This window comes from Panthera pardus, unplaced genomic scaffold, assembly GCF_024362965.1.
Source record: "Panthera pardus isolate Hobbes unplaced genomic scaffold, ASM2436296v1 HiC_scaffold_26, whole genome shotgun sequence".
NCBI classification, from domain to species: domain Eukaryota; kingdom Metazoa; phylum Chordata; class Mammalia; order Carnivora; family Felidae; genus Panthera; species Panthera pardus.
The window spans coordinates 22,715,002-22,740,738 of record NW_026526832.1 but is presented as its reverse complement, the minus strand read 5'-3'; the positions used below and the strand labels follow the sequence as shown (position 1 = coordinate 22,740,738).

Sequence of the window (25,737 nt, the reverse complement as noted above, 5' to 3'; positions counted from 1 at the left end):
ACAAAAGAAATTGCATTCATGTGTTGAGTGTGGTGAAGAGAACAGAGGCTTTGGAATCAACCAACCAGGCTCAAATTCCAGCTTGCCCATTTATGGGATATGTGGTTTCAGGAGATCACCTACCCTCTCCGTGACTCAGCTTTTGGGGCTGGTAACACTAACTCCACAGGTTGCTGTGATGACCAACAAGATTTCGTGGGTAGAATATCTGGTAAAACGCTTACGATGTAGTAGTCCCCGAATAAATGATCGTTTTGTTGCGATTACTATTATAAATGCAAATAAGGGGGGAAGTTCATCTCAGTCACAGTGGGTGCTCAAGGCAGTTCTGATGTGGCTTCCTCTGCTGCCTCTCCGGGGGACAGTAGTAGCCCTTCCAGTGCACAGCCCTGGCCTGTCTGATGGCACATATAACAGGGGAATGGATGCTCTAGAACATTCCATTCTACTTCCCTGTGCCCCACAAGTCCACTCCTTCACTTTAGTCCTGATCCCAGAGCCCAGCTTGGGGCATGTCTGTCAGGACAGAGAGGGCTGCCTTTTGAAGCACATTCCACATGGCTGGTCCTGTGCTTCATGGAGAAATTTTGGACCCAGGCAGAAGAAGTTTCCATGTGCAACACCCAACAAATCCCACTTACCATGAAGCGAGATCCTTGCCAACCATGGATTCCATACACGACAGAGCAGGACAGTGAATGACCCAGAACAGATCCCAGACATCAGCAAGATCTATGGAGAAAGATAGGAGTTCCCTTACACTACACAAAGCAGGTCCAGCATGTGTCGCCAAGACCCTGGGGGAATTGGGGCCGATAACACGGACAACGGTGCTGCAGGTGAAATGGAGCTCATGTCTGGGCCTTCAAAGGCAGCTATGTCCAAATTGAACAGTCCCACCAGGGGAGAGCCCCACTGCAGAGGAAGATCTTGGCTTCAGACCCTGGACATCCTTATTTGCATTGAGGCTCTCAGGATGAAAGGAGGGTGGGTTGGGGGGAGGGTAGACAAGCCCTGTGTGATCCTTTCCCATTCTACTGACAAGCTGGCACCCCCAGTGAGCCATTATCTACCTTGAGCCCTGGAGGCGTTGCAACACTCTGGAACTGACATCTTTGGCATCACAGAGACCAAAAGTTGTCTTCTTCTGTGTAGATGGGGATTCAGCAAGGACTCTTTCCTTTGATAAAGTCAGCAGGCAAACCGGGAGAATCCTCATACCTTCACCTAGAAAGATGTAGCTATGGAAGAGCTCTTGGAGAATTTCCTTCTTTCATTTGAAGATCATTCAAAACTGTCTGTAAGACATTAGGAGTGCCTCAGATCGCCGAAGTCGACGTACCCCAGACCCTGCGCACCCAGACTACACTTCTATAACTCGTACAGCTGTCCTACATGCCACTGCTCCGGAACGTAGCCGCGGAGGGGATTCCTGCTTTTGCTCGTACATAGTGAATCATGTGGATCATTTAGAGGGTGGCTTCCTACAACATGAATGAACAAGAACTCACCCTGGGCCTTTGTTCCCCTCTTCTTTGCCTTACATTGCTTGAGGTGTTACCTGTTGTTACCTGTCTTTTAAAAAATCCCAACTAATGCCTTTTCTCCATTTTCTTATCTACATTACTCTCCAATCACTTTTTATACACCATTTTAAGAACTTAGCATTCAAGCCACCTCTTCCCCTTCAGGTGTTGTTGAGAACCCTTGGGAAGCTCTCCTTCCCCTACTCCCCCCTCCCCCACTGCTACCCCTCCCAGGCACCCTCCATCAGGCACTCTCTTGAAGAGACACCGGATTGCCCAGCTGACCTCCTCATCACGGGTGGATTCCTCCTGCAGTGCCTTGCCTTGTCCCCTCCCCTGTCCTCAGGCTTCACACACCAGAACTTTACTCCACATTTTCTTCTTGCAGGAAATGCAGTTACTCTGACACCAAAGTGCCATCTCCCTGGTGTCCTCATTCCCTTTCGCTGACAGTCCTCCTGCTACCCTCAGTAGATTATTATTATTTATTATTTATCAGCCGCCACACTGTACTCTGCTTCCCACAAGATATTAAAGAAGACACAATCCCTGCACTGAGTTTACAGCCAAGGAGAGCAGAGGCCTGGATTCAGACATCACAGGAGTGAGCCGAGCGCAGGGGATTTGCGGACCGAGTGCTCCCGCGGCCCCAGCGGATGGGGGCGGGGCCCGGCAGAGCCCGCCCCGGGCCGGCTCCTCCCAGTTCCAGCCCAGAAGCCCGCCGCTCCCCGCCTTACCACACCCCTCCCCAATTGCTACCCAGGCCTCAGGCATCCACAGCTTCACTAGGGAGAGCCGGGTGGGGGTGGGGGTGGGGTGGGGTGGGGGGAGGAGGTTGAAATCCACAAACATTACATTTAGACTGCGGGTAGGGGATATATTTCCTCTGAAATTCAAAACCAGACGAGGGGGAGGTAGGGGAGGAGGGAGAGGTCAGGGAATAAAAACCAGAGCTAGAGAGTTACCAGGGATGGCTGGTGCTGAAATGGAATGTTCTGGCCTAATGGAAAAGTCCGCACTGGGGGCTGCCACGGGCCTCCAGCCAAACCTTTCCTGTTAGAGTTGACGTTAGGATCTGTGTGGACGGCAAGTGTAGACAGAAAGGTGAAGGGGCTGAGAAAGTCGGTGTAGACCGTGAGAGGGGGACGGGTGTGTAGACAAGCAAGGCTGGTGTGGCCTGAGTAAGGGCTGACTAAACAGCGAGGTAGAGTGGATTCGAGTGGGTCAGTGTAAACAGGAAAGTCCGCGTGCACTGAGGAGAGTCGAGTGCACGGACGAGGGGGCCTGTGGTCTGGACGGGCGGGCTGGGCTAGTCGTGGTTCTTCGGAGATTTGAACAATTCCTGCTCCCTTCCGTGGCTGGAGTGTCCTAGGGAGGGCGGAAGCTGAAAGACGATTGGACTTTTCGTTCTCAAACTTTTCCGCCAGTTTCCTCAGGTGTTGAGAGCAGCCGGGGAGCTCGCCTCGGCCGCGTCCACCAACCCGGGGACGGCGGGGCCGGGAGGCCGGGGCCGAGCAGCCGGGACCACGCACGGCGCATCGAGCGGGCGCGGCCGCCGAGCCGGGCGCGCCGGGAGCCGCCGCTGGGGGGAGGGAGGGGGGCGGGGGCGGCGGACGGACGCACGGACACACCCGCCGGCACTCCGGCCCGGGCCGGGCGCGCCGCTGCCGGGGATCCCTCGGGCCCGGGGAGCAGCGCCGGGTGCCCGGCCGGGGGCGCCCCGCCTCCCCCACCCTCCACCCCCGCCCACTCCGGCGCCCGTGATTGGCTCCGCCCGCCCCTGGCTGCGCGCCGAAGCCCGCCTCCCTCGCAGCTAAAGAAGACGGTACCCGGAGCGGAGCGAGCCAGAAGGGAGCATGGTCCCCGCGCCGCGGCCGCGCCAGCCCCCGCGCCGCCGTCCCCGCCGCCGCGGATCTAGCTGCAGCTCCAGCCCCGGCCCCGGCTCCGCAGCGCCAGCCCGCAGCCCCGGCGGCCGCCGCGCCTGAGCGCAGCCCCCGCCCGGAGCCCGAGCCCCGAGCCCGGAGCAGCCCCAGCCCCGCGGCCGCCGCGGCTGCGGGGAGAGGGCGGGGGCGATGCTGCCGGAGCCGCCGCCGCCGCCGCCGCCTCGGTGAGAGCCGCGCCGCGCCGCGCGTAGCCGCACAGGCTGACAGGCAGAAGGACTGACTTCCCTCTCCCGGGCATCCTCCCTGGGCTGCCGGGAGGCGGCGGCGGCGGAGGAGGAGGAGGAGGAAGAGGAGGAGGAGAAGGAAAAGGGGGAGACGGCGGAGAGCAGGAACGCGAGGAGGTGGACCTGGATCCGTTTCTCCCGGCCAGGACCCGAGCGGCCCCAGCTACCGCTACCCGCCGGCGCCGTCCCCTATCCATCAGCCCTCCTGCGCCCACCCGCGACCCCCGGCTCTCTGCGCGTCGGGCCGGGGCCGGAGCGGCGCGGCCGGAGGTAAGAGCCAGGCTAGGGCGCCAAGGATGCGGCGCCGGGGACCCTGGGTCCTGGAGGCTGCGCGGGGCCGGGCCGGGCTTGGGAGCGGGGCCCGAGAACCCGGAACGCTGGGCTCGGCTCCCGCGGCGGCGGCGGCGGCGGCAGGAGCCTCCCGCGTCTGGACTCGCAAGGCTGCAGGAGCCCTTGCGCCTGCGCTGCTCCAAGGGGGAAAAGAGGGGAAAAAAAAACTTCCTGCCCCCGGGTGTGTATGCGCTGGGGCTGCCCAGGGCCAATGTCGCGATGGTCGGGGGTGCTGGAGGCAAGTGTGACCCCGGCCGCGGCACCCTCCTGGCTGGGCCCGGCAGTGCGCGTTCCTCTCCAGGCCACCTCCCCAGAGCGGCCCAGGGCCCGCGCCGGGCTGGGGGCCAGGAGGAGGCACCGAAGGGCTGGACCCCGGGGGCGGCCGCGCGCCCTGCCCTTTGGGGAGGCGCGCGCTTCTGTGCAGCCGGAAGCCGGGTTGGGGTTTTGCCGATTCGCGTCCGCAGACCCCGCATTTGGGGACCAGGTCTCTTCACTCAATCCGAAGTAACTTTCGAGGTGGAGGAGCTTGAAAAACCATGAGGAGGGAACCCGCACAGACCTTGTTGTGACCCCCCTTCCCTTAACACCTTATGGGTGCCAGCGTGTTTGGGGGGCGCCGAAGAGAGAGCCCACGGGGATGGTGAAGGGACGAGGACGTGGTGTAGGGTGGGGAGGGGTTGTTTATGTGTGGGATAGTGTGGACCCCGAGGTGTGCAATGTGGGAGTGTGGACGCGCGCCCCGACCCCGGCGGGGGTGCAGGGTGGCCGAGGGCTCACGTCCGTGTCTCCGTGGCCTGGAGCGGGCCGAGAGCGCGAGGGTTTTCTGCGGTCGCCGCGCGGGTGCGGGCGCTGGGCAGCGCGGGCCCCGGGCCCCGAGGGAGGGGCGCACTCGCCCGGGGCCCGAGAGCCGGGGCAGGTCCGAGGCTGCTCCGAGGGCAGGTCGGGTCTGCGTTGGCTGGGGAAGGCGGGGACGCGCTGCCTGCCTGCGTCCAACCGTCACCGAGGAGGGGTGGGCTCAGAGAGCAAGTCTCGGATGCCTGGGTCCACCAGTCGAGAAGCCAGTTGTCTTTCCTGGGCTCTGGAACCCAATCGCAGACGGGGTCAGTTGGCGGGTCCTCTGGCGGGTCTCTGGGGATGCTGATGGGTAAGGAGCCGCCGCCTTTACCATCCCTGCTGCTCTGCAAACGCTCCCCTGCCCTACGGTGCTGGCGCCGCGGCGCGCCCGGGGCGAATCGTGGACGCAGGTATTTATGTAGCATTAGGCGAGACCTCGGCGCTGGAGGGACCGGACCGTTGAGGACGCCTTGCTGCTTCTGCCCGCGAAACTTCCACTTCGTCAGCTCAGGGACAGTCAGGCTCCACTGATACAGGCTCCAGCCTCTCATCAGCCGAGCTACGCCGGGATTTGGACACCTCTTGCAGTGACAGATCTGTCCTGGTTACAGCTGTATTTACCCTAATTTCAGTCTCTTTAAAGTCATCTGTCTGGTCCCTACAGAGTTCCTCCCCTTGCTGTGTGGTCTTCTGTCCAGCTCAGCCCTAGGAGAGCAGATTTAAGGAATTATTTCGGTTTAGGATGAATGGCAGAATTAATTAGTCCACTTCATTCCTGATGTTTTAAAAAATGATATTAGGGGAGTGTAAAGGTAACTTTTTTCACTCTTAGGGGGATGATGAACAATTTTACAGATTGCTCATCCTGGCACCTGGTGAAATCGTTGCCCTGTAACGCACAGGTGAATACTTTTAAGGGCTGGTTGGTATGCATGTATATGAGTGGTCACATAGTCTAGGTGTTTCTACATGTATGGAGCTGTGTGCCACTGATGAATACAGTCTCTGTCCCATGCATTGTTCTGAGTGCACTTGATTTATCATCCTGCTATAAATAAGGTAATTACTAGCATATGTGTCCTTAAACTCTATATGAATTTAATGACATTTAAATTGGTTTATGGGCTGATGCATTTAACCAATTTTAATAACTTTTCTGTACAAGCATCTTATAAACCATAATTGTGATTAAGAGAAACATTTTCTTCTGTCTCCCCATTTCTACACAGTTAACAGAAATTTATAGGTCTCCAACTTTCATTTGCAAGCAACAATCCAAACGAAATACCTAGAGTTGTACTGAAATAAAAAAAAAAAATCCTATGGTAGCTATGGTAACAAATAGATTAAGGATTATTGGTTTTCATCTGTATGTGCTTGGGGGGGGGGGGATCTAGTGTTGTGTCTTTTTAATTATGTTTCTAATGAGTGGTGGTCATACTTCAAGTACTCAGTGTGGGAGATAAGCCAGAGCGAGAATTCAGTTTTGTGAGAGGTTTCTTGGAACAAAGACTGGAGCCCAAGAGAATGACTTCTGCTAACTGCAGCTCCTCATATCCAGCAAGCAAATAGATAAAACCCTTTTTTGTTTTTCAAGTAGATGAGAATTGAGTTAGTCTCTTTAAGATTTAGAAAATGTATTTTTTGTAGAAGCTCTTACCAAAGGAACCTTTAAATCAGCTCCTGTTTTCTAGGAATAAACATGTTAGAAGTGTGGATGTTGGTGTGGATTGAGTGTCAGAGTTGTTATCAACACCTGTCAGTCTAAGTGAGGCGTATCATTAGTCTATTCAAATCTTGCCTATTTCAATATTCATGCATTTCCATGGTGATCCATTCCATTTTTGTTTACTTAGTCAACCTTATAAATCTTTGGCATCAATTTCAGTTCTGCTATCTTTTTTTTCTTTTATTTATCAATTGATTTGGCTGTATATCATTCCCAGTTTAAACTGGTTCCTTTTTTTTCCTGCTATTTTCCAAAAGTTTACACTATTCCCGGTTATACACAGATATAAAGGGATTAAAAAATTTTAATACCCTCAGCACCACTGATGCTAGTGTAGTTTTTTAGCATCCCATTTGATATCTGTGTATGCATGGGTATTTTTTTTTTCTTCCAACAGGCTTACCATAAAGCTTTCTTGTTTTATGGCCCCCACATATCAGTACAATCCAGCAGAATTGACTAAAGATTTTCCTTCCTTCCTTCCTTCCTTCCTTCCTTCCTTCCTTCCTTCCTTCCTTCCTTCTTTCCTTCTTCATTTTATTTTTTTCCCTACCCTATTATGGTTTAAGGATTCTTTATGTCTTCAGCTATATATGCTTAAACAGACTTCTGAACTTTGTATATTGGGCCAGGCCAATCCTTCTAGGATCTTTTCTACTAGTAGCAAAAGACAGACGGCTCCAGAGTGTCATAGGATTTTTCCAAATACAATATACATTTAGTTATACATATAGTGTCCCTAGGATCATTGTAACATTGTGAGTTCACTCAACAGGCAGCTTTGCTTAAATGCGAGCCATGATTTTGCTCGCCCGCTTTCATTTTGCTTTCTAATGATGCAGTCCCATGCTAATCACACCCTGTATATTTCAGAAATATCAAGGCAAGCATTAGCACGCTACTGACTTATTAGGATCAAGCGAAGTAATTGGAACACTTAAGTTCAAAGTCAGATGGAGAAACGGAATTATAGCCAACCTTGTGATTCTATAATCAGTCAACTAAATGCCTACTTGGGGGTAGGCGGAGGAAGAAACACCATAAGTAAGAAATCCAGCCATAGGTTGTGACAGGTGAAGATAAACCAAGGCAGAAACCATGTCAGATGACTGGAGAATAAGAAATCCCTTTGTGGACAGATAAATCACATGGAGACCCAAATTGTTTAGAAACCAGGAGAATATTTGCAGTTTGTGCAGAAGATGGTCATTTGCTATACTCAGGAAATTGAGGGTCATTTCCCAATATGCTACAAAAATTGGATGACCTAATCACTGGAGAGTACTTCATCTGAAGTAAATTTTACCATAGAAATGGTCTGAATAATTTTGGTTAAGAAGGAAAAGTGAGTCAGAATTCTTTATCTGCCTGTTGTATCAAAAATGACCAGAGATCAGGACCGGTCTAAAATCAAATCCTGTGGTTCTTCCTATAACAGCTACACGCTTATTTTCCCAAAGTCCTAGGTCAGGAAGGTAGTCTGTACTTTCTTCAAAGAAATCACTTTGAAAACAGGGAAATTGGAGCTGCAAATGAAGGTGAGGCAAGTTGATCATTAGCAACACAGCTATTCGTGAAATGAACTTAATTGTCTTGGGGCATTTCCACCTTTAGGGTGGGAAGGGGAAGAATTCTCATTTCCCTTGGGAGAGGATATCTGCATGAAATTCAGACAGTTCATAGATTATTGGTATTCTGGGGTAGCAGGTAGTGATTCAGAAGCTGGAACAGAACAGTTGAGCACTGTTAGGGCAGGGCATCGGGTTTGGGCCAAGAAAGAGTTCAGCTCCCCAGACATTCAAAGGCTGCTATTGGCCCCACAGGTATCAGTTTTTATAATTATTTATAGGGTTTTGAAATTTTTAAACCATTAACTCTTTTAAGGATACACACACACACATATACATAAATATATATAAAAACATATATACTTACATATATACAAATATATATTCTGCCACTTTTCTTTCTTTTTTTAAAAAATTTGGTTAAAAAAACACATACCATAAGATTTACCATCTTTACCTTTTAGGTGTTTAGTTCTGTAGTATTAATATCCACATTGTTGTGCAATGGATATCCAGAATGTTCTCATCATGCAAAACTGGAACCTTCTACCCCTTAAACATCTACTGCCCATTTCCCCCTTTCCCAGTCCCTGGCAACCACCATTCTACTTTCTGTTTCTATAAATTTGACTACTTTAGATACTTCATGTAAGTGGAATCTTCCAATATATGTGTACGGGTGTAGAAATAGTTCTTTGAGATCCTGCTTTCACTTCTTTTGGATATTTACCGAGAGGAAGGATAGCTGTATTCTACCACTTTTTACACTAATATATTACACTGATCTCTTTTTTTTTTTAATTTTTTAATGTTTATTTATTTTTGAGAGAGATGGAGAGACAGAGCGTGAGCAGGGGACGGGCAGAGAGAGAGGAAGACACAGAATCCAAAGCAGGCTCCAGGCTCTGAGCTGTCAGCACAGAGAGCTGGGCATTGGGCTCAAACTCACCAACCACAAGATCATGACCTGAGCCCAAGTTGGGTGCTTAACCAACTGAGCCACCCAGTCGCCCCTACACTGATCTTCTCTTTAAGAGACTTGGTGAGAATGCAGACAACAGAATAGAGTCAAATAAAGAATACAGTAGATGTGACTGAAATTTCTTCCTTCTCTGTGTGTACATTTCCTGGCAAGTCTCTCGAATCTCTTATGTTTAGCTTTTAGGGCTTGTCTGAGTTGCAGCAACATTGCAGAGTGGGTAAAGACAAGGGCTTAGAGTCAAAATTGAAGTCCACTCCCTGCTGCCTCCTAGCTGTGTGACCTTGGAACGATCCTTAATCTCAGTAAGCTTCCGTTCTGTCTTTTGAAGATGAAGGGAATCATCGTGGCCAAGATTACCCCAGTCAAACGTGCATCCCAGTGTCTGGCCTAGAGAAATGTTCTCAAAAGGAGAGCTTAGGCGAAGTAGAATTGGCAGCAGCAACCCCTGGAGACCTCAGAAGCCGTAGATACCCATCCTGCTAAACTTGACCATGACTGTTTTCATGATACACCGCGGTGTGTATATATATTGTACTCTTATGAGTCTCATTATCAGGACTTACTTTGAAAAGCATAGAGATTTGCATCACAATTAAAATGGTTAAAAATATCTTTAAGTGGATTTGATATATGAACTTTTAATTCCATTTTTTAGTATCATAATTTTAGAGTTGACACGGATTTTAGAGGTCAGCTAATTTACCTATTATTCAATCATCAAACCTATAACAAATGCCAATAATATAATAATAATAGCTTCCAGTTATGATTGCCCACTATATTTTAGTACTTTACATATATTATTTCTAATCCCCATATCAGCTCTGCAAGGTAGGGATTATCCACATTTTACAAATGAAGATGAGGCTCAGAAAGGTAATCAGCTGGCCCTAGACCACAAATCTAGCCACGCTGTACAGCTGTTTGAACCCAGATCCGTCAGCTACCACTCTGTTTTGTCTTTTCCATGTGTGTGTATGTGTTTCTGATCCTCTAGACTGGGTCTCAGTGCATTTGCACTACCTCGCACTGCCTTTTATTTGCCAGGTACTGTGTTGTCTGTGCTAATTAACATTTTATTTTATGCATTTTTTTTTTTTAGTGTTTGTTTATTTTTGAAAGAGAGAGAGACAGAGTGTGAGTAGGGGAGGGGCAGAGAGAGGGAGACACAGAATCCGAAGCAGGCTCCAGGCTCTGAGCTATCAGCACAGAGCCCCAAGCGGGGCTTGAACTCACGAACCAGGAGATCATGATCTGAGCCCAAGTCGGACACTTAACTGACTGAACCACCCAAGCGCCCCTGTGCTAATTAACATTTTAAATAGAATAATTCTGTTAGAAGGAATGTGAGCTTAAATAAGAATATTAACCAGGGCTGACCAACATTCACGGTACTTTTAGATTTGCCCACCTGCTTCCATTTACTCTAGTTCCTGGAATGCTAAAGAGAAAACTTCCAGATGCTTGAATGGCATCTGTTTCTGTATTAAGACAGTGGAATAAATAAATAGCAAATTGAAGAACAGAAATGATGTACAAAGAATTCAAGATACATCCTTCTGGATGTATCTGCACTAAAGACTGATCTAGGATTTGTTCACTTTTGAATCCCAGTGCCTAACACAGTGCTAGGCACAAAACTTCAGAGTGAAAATGTTTGTCTGCATAAATTTATGACCAGAGAAGGTGTCAGGTAATAGACATCAAAGCCTACTTTTGGATTTTCTTTTTACTCAGTGGCTATGCAGTTATATCTTCAGGGTTGTCCATTGTGTGGAATTTTAGATGCTATATTTGGGCACATATCTATTAAATATGCTTGTTGATGAATTCCAACTAATCTAAATGGAATCTTCTAGGATTTATGACTTGAGACTTTGAAGACTAATTTTCTTGGAGCTTCTTCATTCCCATGATAACTTGAATCTATTTGGCACTTTTGAGAGTTGACACAAAGTCCATTCTTTGTATCATATTTGTAAGGTGTTATCCCTACCAGATTTTTTAATTTAAAATAAGCATTGTTTTAAAGAAAAATAGTACAGCTAGAAATTCCTATTTTTTTTATTCTTCAGGTCCGTTTTTTTGGGAGGGAAGGGGGAGATGGGTAGAGGATGTGAATAGAGCTTGGAACAGACACTACAAAGCTATGTCTGCTCCTTACTTTAACTATTCCAAACCTCGTTCAGCTGAGGAAGGCTCCACCAGTTTGAAATTCACCACAAGAAAAGCATGGTTTCGGTGCCTGTGATCAAACCTGTAACTAAGTGACCACACAGGAAGTGCCAGGGAAGGGCTGGACTGCAGAGGGCAACGGGTTGGTGCAGGCCACTCCTGTGCACCTGCCTGTCTAGCTCCACACCTCCCCCATCCTCGCTCCTGGGCTGGTTTCCACCCTAAAGGTAAAATCAGGCGTGAGGCTTTCTTTTTTGTCAAGCCTCCCCGCAAAGCTCTGAGCAGCAGGGTCAGGGCAGAGGCAGTGAGGCAAGAACAGACCAGAGGACTCTTTCTGTCATGTGAAAAAGCAAAACCTAGTCAAAGGCTTAGGCCAAATTAGAGCGCTAACTGTTGCCAGATCAGCCCTGTTTTCCTGTTGGATATTTAGCGACACTGGGAGGTGGCGGGGGACCGTGAAACCGGGGTTTGAATACACTTCCTTTTTTACCTTCTCTTTTTCACCCATCAGCTTTGCGCCTTTGCTCCTGGAGCAAAACTGCAACTGAACTGAGCCTCTGGAGGAACTTTAATGATAGATATTCAGCTGCTGGAGCTTCTAAATGAGTGCAGGCTCAGTAACTATTTACTGAGCAGGCGCAGTGGAAGGACCCACTCCTTTCCCGTGGCATCTCACTCGTTGCTCACCGGCTGACACGGCGGCATTATTCCCATTTTGCAGATGAGTTCTAGAGAGACAGAGCGTTTGCCAGAGGTCAGAGCGACAAACACGGTGCTGGATGGGTTAAAGGGATGAACAAGCCTGGCCTGCCAACAACTGCCAACCTCTGCAAAAGGAAGGGAGCCAATATCCCCTTTCATACAGAATATAAATTGCTTATTAAAATAACACAGTAATTACACATTTAGCCTCATTGCTCACTGATTGCCGTGGCTGGTGTGATAAGTTGAGGTCCAGCTAATTTTCTTTGAAGGCCTGCAATAAACTCAAAGACACAGAGGCCCACCGATATGATTGCAGATATCTTCACACTTAAACGTGCTGCCATCACCATTTGATTCTGAGTTATCTTGAAGGCTTGGGTCTGACTGATCACTTTTCTTCATGGCCAGAGGCTTCTTAAGGGGCGCTGACTTAAACGTACCAGAAGCGAACATCTTAGAATTACATGAGTTCCCATTTACAAAGTGCCTAGAACAGTGCCCAGCATGTCACAAGTGCTGTCTGTGTCTACGGATGGCTTGGGTTCTGCTCCAGATCACATGAACAAATGGTTATTGCTGGGTTCGTCTTGGGCATCATGGTCCCCCAGAGGGCAAGGACCATCTTTGTCTTTCAGCCTCGGACCTTAGCCCATGTTGGGTTCTCCCTATTAGACACCCTGAGACAAGGTCCCAATGAGGAGAACTCCCAGACTAACACAGAAGCTTATGGCTTCTCATGGAGCATATAGAAAGCAGGTACAGTAAGGTCAATGAGTGATCCAGGCCAGGAATTTCCTGGGAAGTTCTGGGAGACAGACCAAAGGAGGAGTAACCTGATAATGAATGCTGCTGTGGAGGTCCATTCAGTTCTGCCTAACCACATGGGTTGGCTACTGCTGCCATTGGCCAGGCTCTCCAAGCCAGGAGAGAGGAGTAGAAAGCAGTGCTACCTTGGGCCTAGTCCTCAGACTGTTACCAGCGTGCGCCAAGATAAATTGGAAGTTAGCGTTTAGAAACTTCTGTTGCATTTGACATCGCCTTGACAGCCACGAGCATGATTCTGAGGCTTATCCAACAAGGTACAGACAGACCAGTTTGGGCCCGGTCAAACTCCCACATAAGTTGCCCAGAGAGTGCTATGTGGTGTGAGCTGTGGTCTAGCCATACGTGGCAGGACCACAGTATGGTTTTAATGGATTCAGGATACCAACAAAACCCCCAAACCTGGTCCTTCATCACAGATGGGTGTAGAGTGCAGCATGGAAGCCCAAGTACGGTTGTCTTGCCAAATCCTGTGCGGTGATTTTCTAAAGCTCCCGTCTAGAATCCCTCATCGATGAGGCCAACTTCTCTACCTTCAGGATAACAAGCAGACTGAATTCTGGCCAGTGCAGCAGTGCTCACCTTGGTGGGGGCACCTGCCTGGTGCGTCCTGTCCAGAATAGGATTGCCATTCTGGGTGGGCTGTAATGAGGGGCACCTGCTCGGGGTTCATGTGCATCCCCTGTCCATCTCCCCGATGCTGAGTGAGAGCGAGCTCATACCCATGTCGATCTTGAGGTCATTTTGTTGCATTTCTGCACGATTTTGACCTCTTGAGATATGGGCAGATTATTTTCCCATTAATTTAGCTTATTTGGTTGATGTGAAGAAATATAAGATGCCCATGCTCTGAGTCTGGCTTTCTGAACCCAAAGCAAAGAGCACCATGGAATTTGGGAAGTGTAAGTACCTCATTCGGAAGCCAGGCTGCTGAGACGCGGAGGCTGCGTGCAGCACGTGTGTCTGGCTGATCTTGCTAGCGAAGAGTCTGCTGTAAATAGAGTGCTGTAATCTATTCGGTTCATGCTGTTCCAACCAGCTTTAATCATCAAAACTTGAGTAATATTCAAACTGTGAAAGGAACATACTTCTTGCAGAAGCCTAGGTGTGCCAAGTGAAAGAGCCAGAGCATCTCAATCTACCAATCTATGGCAATGCGTTGCAAAGAAAGAAACACCTGGGTTGCTTCATGAGCCATGGGAAACTGCTTTTCGCATTAAGATTTAAAATTTCCTCCTTCCCCACCCCGAGAGGAGAACAATTATTTTCATGGGAACTGTGCATCATGGAAGTCACTTTTTTCCTCTCTATGAAGCACTACCTCCCTCGTGACTGGAAGGGACATTTCCTCCCTGGCCCCAGGTATCTGACAGGTCATGTTCTGAGACCCATTGGGGAGAAGGCTGGCCGTGCAGAGATCCATGGATGTGGGCTGTACAACACGGAAGGCGCCCGTAACTGGGACACGCAGGGAAGGTTACAGGTGGCCGTGGAGAGACCAGGAGGGAAGCAGCTGAGGCTTCTGCTTTGCTGACATAGACCACGCAAACCATCATCCTGTGGTGAGGGCTCCGGCCCTAGGTTTCTAGATGACAGCCCTGCCTCTCCCCATGCTTTCTCCCTCACATTCCAGAGTGAGAAGGACATTCCTGCCCTGCTCACGTTCTCACCTACAAATTTAAGCCTTCTCTCCTAGATTCTGCAGAAACCACAAAAAGCTATCTTTGTTGGTGCAGACTCCTAGTGGAGGCTGCAGGGCTGGGGCAGGCACTCACTGAACTGTCAAGTCACAGTTCGAGAGCCAGCTCTAACTGTCAGCTGTTTTTATTTCGGATACGCCTCCCGGGACATCTGGACTTCAGAAACCTGTTTTGATATCTGGAATAGACACCTGAGCCAGTGATGGTCTCCTCGGTCCTAGGTAAAGGGGGAAGGCAAGTTGCTTATCCTAACTCTTTGCTCCTGTGTTCCATGTGACCCATGGCAGGGGGGTGGGAGGGGGCGAGTTAGGTATAAGGGATGTGAGGTTGACATCTGGGGACTGAGCTTATGACAGTGGGGAGGGCAAGCCTGGGTTCTCAGACCTGCGCGGAGTTACCATTAAATCTTATTTACTTTCGACTCAACAGCAAACAGCCTGATTAAATAATGGGCAAAGGGCTTGAAAGGACATTTCTCCAAAGAAGATAGACCAGTGGCTAAATAAGCACATGAAAAGATGTTCAACATCACCGATAATTAGGATAATGCAAATCAAAACCATAATGAAGATACCACTTCACATCCATTAGGAGGACTATTATAAAGCTTTTTTAAAAAACAGAAAATAGCGATTGCTGGTGGAGTTGTGGAAAAATTGGAAACCTTATGCACTGTTGGTGGGAATGCAAAATGGCAGAACCGCTATGGAAACCATGTGGCATTTCCTCAAAAAATTAAACATACAATTCCCGTATGATTCAGCAATTTCTGTGGGTATATACCTAAAAGAAGTGAAAAGCAAGGACTCAAATAGGTAATTTATACACCCATGTTCGTCGCAGCATATTCGCAATAGCCAAAAGATGGAAGCAACCCAGGTGTCCATCAACAGGTGAATGGATACATCAAAGGTGGATTGTACTACATCGGAATATTATGCAGCCTTAAAAGGAAAGGAAATTCTGACATACACTATGACATGGATGGATTTGAAGACCTTGTGCTAAGTGAAATAAGCCAGTCACAAAAGGACAAATATTGTATGAATCCCCATATATGCAGTGCCTAGAGTAGTCAGATCCATATGGACAGAAAGTAGGATGATAGCTGCCGGGGGCTGGGAGGGGAGGGGAATGGGATTTCTTTTTAATGGGTACAGACTTTCAGTTTGGAAAGATGAAAAAGTTCTGGAGATGAATGGTGGGTGTTGGTTGCACAACAATGTGAATATACTTAATGACGATGGACTGTACACTTAAATGGTTAAGATGGTAAATTTTATGTATTTTAGCCACAATAAAAAAAAAAACAAAAAAACAGCCTTCTCAAAAAACATATTCCAAACTGGTTCTCCTAATAAATTCTTGAAACAGTTTGCCCGGGCAGTGGGGGGAGGCATGTATTTTAACAGTGCAGCAGCTTTTATTGAGAGCACTTGCTGTGTCCTCAGCCCTGTGGTTTCACATTGTTTTTACTTTTTTTATTTTTTGAAGTACAATAGTTGAGGCCAATACAATCAAGTCCACAGATCTTAAATGTGCATTTCTGCAAGTGTCAGTAATTGTATATACCTGCGTGGCTACTGTTCGAAACAAGATCTAAAACATTTCCATCACCCCAGAAGGTTCCCTGTGCCCCACTCCAAGCCATCCCCCTTCTGCTTTCCAACTGCCTTCTGATGTCACTCACCATAGATTAGCTTCGCCTGCTGTTGACTTTTATAGAAACAGAAATATACACTGTGTTCTCTTTCTGTGCCCAGCTGGTTTCACTCGGCATACCGTGTGCCACTTATCCATGTTGACACGTGTCTCTGTAGGTCATTCTTTATTGTTAAGTAGCATTCCATGGCGGTACCACAGTTTGCCATGTGTCCGTTCTCCTATGGATAGACATCATGTGGCCCCATGTTTGGAGACACCCACCAGCAGGTGAGGATGTTAGCCAATTGAGGGTGTCTCCACAGGTTGGGGTTACCATACAAGTTCTCCACACTTGGGGTTTTCCAACTTAACCGGCAGCATACCCAGAGTTGAACAGTCTCTAGGTGGTGGCATTTTGGTGATTTACACTAGAAATAAGATAGCCACTGAACTGATTTCTCCCCTGAAGGTACATCACCCGGAAGCTAAATATCAAGAGGCTGCTTGGCAGAAGGTTGGTGGGTGGCCTTAAAAGTCAGTGCCCCTGGGCTGTGACAGTACCATCCCCAGCTCAGGTGGCCACCTGCAGAAGTGACTGGATGCCTGTGGGGCAGAGTGTGGGGGCAGAGCACCCTCTTCTCAGGGCGTGACTGGCGTGTCCAGTTCCCAGCCTGGCCCCTTCCTCTGGTTTGGAGCCTCTGGCCCCGTTAACATGTTCTTTCAGCAGCCACATTAACACCTTTAGTCTGAGACTGAAGCATCAGCTAGTCTCTCCTTACAGTGACTTTGCCCTCTCTGCTGCCCATTCTCCAGCAAATCTATAGCCTGACTCTGAAGTCAGTGTCTCTTTTTTACATAGTTCTGGACAGTGTCTCCTGTCATGAAGAAGTGAGGCCTTATGCTGAAGAGCCGTGGCCTTCACTGCCAGGTAGATCCGGCCTCAGCATCCCAGCACGGCCTCCTAGAAATGGTGGGATCTTACTTCGTCTCTTGGAACATAGCTACCTCATGTAATGACACTAATAATAGCTTTGCTGCCCTCTGTTCTGCCTGTATCGGGCTTATAGGAAATTAGGGGTGGGAGGGAAATTCCTGCCTTCCAGGAACTCAGACAGAATTCATCTGTATGAAAGCTCAGTTCCGTTGTTTCCCTAATTTCCACATTCCTGGGCAGTGCCTCATCTCAAGACGCAGACGATGCAAGTGGAGAGTGTGGGGGTACGATCTGAACTGTAGCTCTTTGCTGGAGAGCTGTGGTGACACGGGGTGGGGGGTGGGGAAGGGCAGAGTCACCGGGAAGCCCCGAGGAGCAAGGAGAATTTGGAGGACCTACACGAGCAAGCATATTTGCTGTGGTCTCCCTCCCTCCACTCCAGAGCCTCAGTCTGTCTATCCCTGGCCCCTGGCCCAGGTCCAAAAGCTCACAAGCCCAATACAGATAACAGATCTGCTCCCCCTGTGAAAAGTAAGCTTGGAAGACCTGACTTGGCTTTGCAGAGGAGGTAAAGGAGGCATTGCATGGAGTTCACCTCTGAGAGATGTTGGTGGCACGGCTGGGCGTGTATGAGCCTGTGATGCCCGTGAGGATGGTGGAGTGGAGTGTGGAGCCCATCCCAGCAAGTCATGCCTGCCCATGGGTTGGACGGAAGGAAGGATCTGCTCTTTGAGAGAGCGGAGTCCCTGAAGTGGCTGCAGGAGTAGGAAACGTGCACTGTTGACACAGTGACTCTCAGCGACTTCCAAGGAGCTGTTCTCTGGCCCAGCCGAGGTCAGCCTAAGTTCCCTTCCCCTCTTCCTTCTCTACAAGGCTTGGCCATCTCCCTGCCCAGTTTAGAGCCTGCCTGCCCTGTATGGCTTCCTTGGGAGAGGCCACCTGCCCATAGGGATTGTCCGTGTGACCACCTCATAGGAGCCCCAGTTGACTGTGTGCCCCTGGGAGACTGATTGTCTCACCTTTGTTGATTTACCCCTAAGGGCCTAGACCAGCGCTGAGCACATTGCACAGTTTGAGCAAGTGAGCCCCAGAGAAGGGAAATGACATCTAAGCCTTACCAGTCAGGGGCAGAGCAGGAACTGGAATCCCAAATCCTAGAATGTGGGAAAAGCATCATGAACAGCTTGGGGAGGGGCGGGAGCAACAGGTCTAAGTGAGGGGTTCTTGCCTGTGAATCTAGTGCTATTTCAAGCTCTCCTGGGTGCAAAAGTGCAAACCCCGTGGAGTATTCTCTCTGTGTTGGTTATTGTCATGTGGAAGTAGGGATTATTCCCTAAAATGTGTGGCTCAATAAGGGGTCCCTTCACCAGGGTGTGAAATAACCATGCATCCAAATCTGAGCCACAAAGGATGATCTTTGTTCCATGTTTTTTCCTACATACCAGACACACTTTTTTCCAGGACACTAAACTGTGTGTTCATCTTCCGTCTCTGGGCTTTGTGGTCTTTAGTGAAAGCCCAGCCTGTATTTGGCTCCCAAGCATTGTCTGTTCCCTCCCAGTTCTCTTCCCTGTCTCTCCCCCAGCCTGGGTTTATGTTTCGCCTCTGCCTAGCTACGAACCTCACCTACGAACTCCTTGGAGTATGTGTTTGGGCACTGGGGTGGGGTTGGCAAGATGGTGGCATGAAAACTGTTCTTTGCCTTTCTTCTGATCAGGAAACCAAAAAGAAAAATACAACACACTTTTTGGAGGATTGAGAACAAAGTTTCTAAAGTGACTTTACCATGAGTTTGGATATTGAGAGAATTGTTAATTAAGAAGGAAAATTTTGTTAATTAAAGGAAATCAAGCACATGTTATATATGCACTATGATGTCAAGTATTTAAAACCAAAAAGAACATAGGTTAAAAAGGCTAAAAATATACCATAATGTTAACAGTGATCATTTTTCTACTTTAAAATTCTCTGGAGTTTTAAAATGATCAGCATATTTTTTATAATGGGAAAAATAAAAATTCATCTAACAGGGGGAAAGAAATTTAACTACACTAATAAGGTTAATTTTTGCCACCCACCACCCCTACAGTGAGCAATATTGTGTCCATGCCCACACTAACACTGATGAAAATGTGAAAAAGACAAGCCATAATGTGGAATAAATTTTTCAACAACCAGCTTTATAGGGAGGAAGGAATTGAATCATTTCATATAATTCCATATAACATCTCCCTCACAGCGAATATCAGACTTGCCTTAAGTGAACAATTCTGTCAGGGTTATGTTCCATCCAGTGGCTCCTGCAGGATCCAAGACTGGGGTGGTGGGGGGCAGTGGGGAGAGGGGTGGCTTTCTAAAGGTAGCTGATGAAACAGGCTTCAAACCCTAAAAGCCTGCCTTGTTGAATGTGGTGCCTGCCTTCTCCAATAACTATGCCCCCAAGTGGTCACTTGTACCTGTAAATTGCATCCAGCAAAAAGGTTGCAATTACCAGATCTTGGACCACGGGGTTTACAGTTTGATGATGGTGATGGTGATGATGATGATGACGACGATGCTACATATCCAAAAAGCAGTGAGAAAAGGAAGAAGAAATGCAGTGTGTGTGTGTGTGTGTGTGTGTGTGTGTGTGTGTGTGTGTGTGTGTGTTTGGAAAGCAAGATAGGGAAGCATTTTCTGAATGTTTACCTTCCCCCACATCCCTCCAGAAAGTGTGTGTGTGTGTGTGTGTGTGTGTGTGTGTGTGTGTGTGTGTTTCCAGAAGAGGCGGGGTGACCGTGAGCATAGCCCTCCCAAGAATTCCAGAGACTTTGCTCTTCTTCCTCGGGAGCTCTCCCCAAGTCTTGCACAGCCTGCTTCTCTGCAGCAGCACTTCCGTGATAGTCTCCTTGGCAGTCTTCCAAAGACTGTAAGTGTACAGAGAATTGTGTTTTAATAGAAGGCTTTACCTCTGATACAGATTTAAAATGAGAAAGAAACTTTCTGTTCCTCAGCCAGAGCGAAATGCATTTTGCTTCTTGTGAAATGCTGGTGATTACAAGCTCATCTTACATAATTTTATTATTTTCAATTGCTGCCTGTCAATCTCAGGTGATGGTTTCCTGGGAGCAGAAAGGAGGCAGATTCTGGGTGATGATAAAAAAAAAAGTCACCCAGTCATTAGCACATCGTACAGAAGTTTAGAAAGGAGAATAATTTTCTTTGTGATGATGCTGTTTAAGATATTCAGAACTTGCATACCTAAGTTAGACATGCAGAAGTGAATTGAGTACTCTTTAATGGCCCTTTAGAAAATGTATTTTCACTTTAACAAAGGGCTGGTGTTTGGGATTAAAAAAAAATCTTCATATCTAATGAAGGAATTCTCTTGAATAGCCACATTTTCAGAAATCTTTGACACTGTCGAGGTGGTCCACAGTCACGCCCACAAGAGGGCATTTTCTCATCAACTACTGGAAAAAAACGATTTGTTTCCCAAAGAGAAGCTGAGAGGCCTGGAGGGAGGAGAGTGTTCATCAGAAGCAGGAGATGGAGAAAAGCTTGCAATTGAGTTGTATGTAGGTTTCTACTTACTCTGTCCTGCCAGCGCGCGAGCCAGTGCTACCGGCCCGGAATTCTGCCCACTGTGTTTACTCACCGTGTTGTTAATGTCTTACTCCCAGAATGACTGGGAACCAAAGGAAAACCTTTACAAGAGTCTCCTCCAGATAGGAGATACCACGTGCTAGCATGTAGCTAGGATTAAGTCCTAGAACTGGTATTACCCATCAGTGACTTAAGTACTCAACTTCATTTTCTGTTATTTTAAGACTCTGACCAAAGTCCCCCAGTATAGTGACCCTGTACCTTCTCTACTTCCAAGTCCCTTCCTTTATTTATTGAACGAACATTTATTGGGCACCTATTGTGTGTCAACATTGAGCCTGGCTAAGACCCTATTTTCATGGAACATACATTCTCGATAGGAAAGTTAGCGTAAAAACAAAAACAAATACATACTAAAGTATTATCTAGATAATTGTAAATGGAATGAGGGAAAATGGGAAAAGGGAAGAGGGAGCTAGCTATTCTAGATTGGGTATTCCTCACTTCTCTGAAGAGTAACAACTAATATTCTAGTTTTGTTATATCAGCACCAATACTATTTGGATGGCAAATCTATATATCTATATCTATATCTATATCTATATCTATATCTATTTTTATACCTATCTATATATCTATATCTATATCTCCTTTAAACTCCCTTCTTTTTTCCAAATAAGTTATTTCAATGTTTACTATTTTATAGACCATGAAACGATGAAACTGGAGAGAATAGCATGGAGTCACCAGTTATTAGTTTATTAAGTAACACATTAAAATTGCCATCTACTCTTTACCCCATCGTTGCAATGAACAGTGAACGTTTTAACACCGAACAGCAGGAAGGACATAATCCCAGAACACAGGAGAGTTAAATACACTTAAATGTTTTGGAAAATTTGCACCATACTCTTGAGTTTTTTCACTTTCTATGGACTATGGGAACTTCATCGTGGCCTGGTTCCTGCTCATAATAATCATCCACCCTTTCCTCAACCACAAGGACCAAACCACAGAAGGTATAGTAATGGCAGCTCTATTGGCACCAGTTCCACAAGCCTGCTCACCTCACAGCCACACATATAAGACATGAATAATGTCTTGCCTGCTCCCCAACCTTGTGCTTCTAGAATACTTGATGGGGGAGTCTGGCCCAAGAGCTGTGATGTCCGTAGAGACCTATGTGACTGTTTTCTGAAGTCAGGAGTCAAAGCTTTACTTTGAAGACATGTTTTGGAAGGGTGGAGCTGTATGGGCTAATCAAGGAGGGCTTCATAGAGGAGGTGAGTCTTCAACTTGACCTGAAAGGGTAGATAGGTGTAAGAAAGAGGGTAATGGGATTATAATGGGTGGTTCATTTTTTTTTTTAAGTGAATGTGGAACATTTTTTGGTAACAAAAGCAATGCCCAGTGTGTAATATTTTTGAGCATAACAAAGTAAGTAATAATCTCTAAAAGCCTATTGCCTAGAGATGACCACTGTTAATATTTTATCATATTTTCTTCTAGTCTTCTTTTTGTTTGAATTTAAAAAAAATTTTTTTAATGTTTATTTTTGAGAGAGAGAGAGAGCGTGTGCAAGTGGAGGGAAAGAGAAAGAGGGAGACACAGAATGTGAAACAGGCTCCAGGCTTGGAGCTGTCAGCACAGAGCCCGATGTGGAGCTCGAATCCACGAACTGTGAGATCATGACCTGAGCGAAGTCAGATGCTCAACCAACTGAGCCACCCAGGCACCCCTTTTGTTTTGCATTTGCACAGTAGCTGGGGCCATGCTGCAGATGAAATTTTGCATCTTGTTTTTTTACGTTAGAACGTTTTCCCATATCCTTAAAATTGATTCTTAAACATCACTTCTTAATGCTCCATAGTATTCAATCATGCCTGCGATCTTGTTTATTCAGCCATTTCCATCAGGTGTATTTTTTTCTACTATAGCACTCTGGTGGGTAGTCTTGTTTATCATTTTGGTTCATAATCTTGGTGTCAGATCTGACAAGGCCCACCTCTGAGGGTAACATGAGGCCCATCACCCCCAGGGCCTCTGTCCCACGGAGATAATACCACCAGCTTCATGGGGTGGTTATGAGAGATACAGAGAATGTTTTGGATAGAGTTCTAGAAATAGAATTACCAAGGTTTGAGCTCCTAAAAATTATATAACTTGCCAATTATAAGAGTAATGTTCTTTATGGAAATTTTTAACAAAAAGAAAAACCATGGCTAATCTTATCACTAAGACATACAAACAATTAACATTTTAGAATTATTTGTTACTTTTAGCAGAATTGGTGTTATATATATATGTATAATTTTATCTCCTACATTTTTTCCCTCTTAACCCTATACTGATTTTTTCTTGTCATTACATATTCAGAAACATGATCTGAAAAGGCTATATTTCATTCCATTCCATTATAGTAATGTGCCATCTTTTATTTAACTAACTTCTTCTTGTCAGATATTCAGACAATTCAGTTACTATTTGTTATAATAAATAACATTGCAATCAGATATTGTTGAACATAAATATCTGTAGACGTTTTGGATTATTTCTTTAGGATTAACTCCTGGAACTGGTATTACCAAATCAAAGGTCAGGGAACACACTGAAGACGTTGATCTGTATTGCCACATCGTCCCCAGAAAGCCCATGCTGTTTTGCTTTCCCATAAATAGCCCATGAGCACCCATTTTACCCTACTCTTACCTGTTATAATTTTTAAAAATATCTTCGTCTGTTGGATAGGTGAGTCATGGTATCCCATGGTCTCAATCTGTGCTCCCTTAATTACCAGTGGGCTGGAGCATTTGTTTCTATGTTTATTGACATTCCTGTCCTTTGCCTGTTTTTCTATTTATATTCATCTTTTTCTTATTGATTTGTAAGAGCTCTTTATGCATAAGAGGATATTAACCTTTTGTTGTAATGTTAGAAATATATTTCCCAGTGTCATTTTTTTTTAATTCATTTATGGTTTCTTGGTTGTATAGAAGCCTTTAATTTGCTTGTCCTCCTATTTATAAGCCTTTTTCACTTCGATGTTTATTCTTGTCATTATGCTTCGAAAATCCTTCCCTACCCTGGCTTTCCCTGTCTCTTCATTTAACATTCTCTCCTGTTTGTTTCATGATTTCATTTTACCGATTCAACTTTTTATCCAGTTCTAAGCCATCTCGTTTTAAGACAGAAGATAGGAATTTAACTTTTTTCCTAGTAGTTACATAATTCTTGCAATTTTGTTTATTGGATGATCTTTCTTCCTGCCTGCCCCCTTCCCCCTCCCCCCCCCCCCCCCCAGTTTGAAATGCTACCTCTCTCATACACTGAATTCTTGCATAGGCTAGGATTTGTTTCCAGGCCACTTCTTCTCTTCCATATTTTTTCCATCTGACTGAATGCTACATCACATCGTTTTAACTATAGAAACTTTTATATGATGTTTAAAAACTGGTAATACAGATCATCTTCATTAATGTTATTTTCCAAAATATTTTTAGCTACTGTCTCTGACACGTCTAATAGCCCAGGTGAACTTTAGAATCATTTCTTTCTACCAAGCTAAAAAAAAAAAAAAAAAAAAATCTAGACTTTTTTTTTTCATGCTATCCATATAAATTAGATGATGCCCATAAATTGGTTTATAAAGAATTGACATCCTGACTACAATATTGAGTCTTCTCATTCAGGAACATGCCATTCCTTTGCTCTGTGTGTGTGTTTATTTAAATTTACTTCCATATCTCTCTGTAAACACTCCGTCATATGAGCTCTGCACTGTTCTAGAAACTTCATTCCTAGATGCTACTTATAGTTAGACTAAGTTGTATTTTCTAATGAGTTACTACTGACAAATAAGAAAGCTGTGAGTTCTTATGGGTGGGTTTTGTATCTTGCCAGCTTACTGAGTTTTCTTACAGATAGAACTTTTCCAAGGCTTTCAAAACATGCTAATCATTTTACCAAACGTACGTACAACCGGTAGTGTCTGGGGGAGCTTATATTATCATTTTTAAGAATCTTGATTCATTTGGAGGAAAATGGCATCTCATTGTATTTCACATGCCATTTCAGTGAAGTTTCTTCCTGGCTTTAAGTCTGAATCCCGGCAATAGCATTTATTTGTGGCACACAGTCAGCACCCAGCCCCTTCTGCAGCAACAGGCAGCTGTGGGGTCTCTGATGTGCTACGGGGCACCCTCGTCAGGTGGGAGCTTGAGGCCCACGGTCCCGCCTTATGGGGAGGGTGGCTGGGGAACCACAAAGAATGATGGAGGAGCCACCTCTGAACACTTGTCCCAGACTCACTGGGTAGAGTTTGCTGCTGCTGACATTAGGTTTAATTGCACCCAGATGTACACTCACAGCTGGAAAAACCTGAGAGTCAAGAAACAGCTGGACACCACTTGCCACATTGTTGAGCCATGATGCACACTCAAGACTTCCATTCACCACTGCAAAGACAACCCCTCAAAGTGAGCAAAATAGGAAGAGAGGCTGACCAGAAACATAAGCGTAGTATCTAGGCACTTTGTTCTCAGCAGCTGTGCTGGGCTCGCGTTACATTGCCATCTTCCCAAATTAAGGCCTTCTATCAGTTATGGGAAAGGAAGGATTTCTCCCATCCTGATTCTCCCTAGCATATGGCTGTGGTGGGGGCGGAATCTCCCCACATCCCCACACAGACGGCTTGTGAACGTACCGATGCTGTGCGTTTCCTCTGTTGGACGAACGACTCATCTTCTACTCTTTGATTTGTATGCCAGTTTGGGAAGGTTGTTTTTCACCCACTTGAAAATCTTCCTCAGAAGGAATATGTTGCCATCAGCAAGCCCTCTATGTTGTAACTTGTCTCCTATGAAACCAGACTGTAAGGCGATGCGTCTTCCCTCAGTAAAACCGAAACCCATTATTCGTGGTTCAACAAATCTCGGAGGGCCTTCTGTGTGCCAGGCATCGTGTTTGGTGTTGGAGCCTGACAGTGAGCAGAAACATGGCTGGCTCTTTCCCTCAAGGAACTTACAGTCTAGTTGGGG

General features: G+C 46.6%; 1 protein-coding gene across 3 annotated transcripts in view; it reads left to right on the top strand.

Moving 5' to 3' along the window:
- The first annotated feature begins 3,376 nt into the window (after positions 1-3,376).
- KLHL29 (kelch like family member 29) overlaps positions 3,377-25,737 on the top strand; it is a 311,078-nt gene continuing 288,717 nt past the window's right edge. For all 3 annotated transcript variants that reach the window (XM_019450776.2, XM_019450763.2, XM_019450767.2), the window contains exon 1: positions 3,377-3,963. The gene's annotated coding sequence lies outside the window, so the exon portion shown is untranslated. The remainder of the gene's footprint in view (positions 3,964-25,737) is intronic.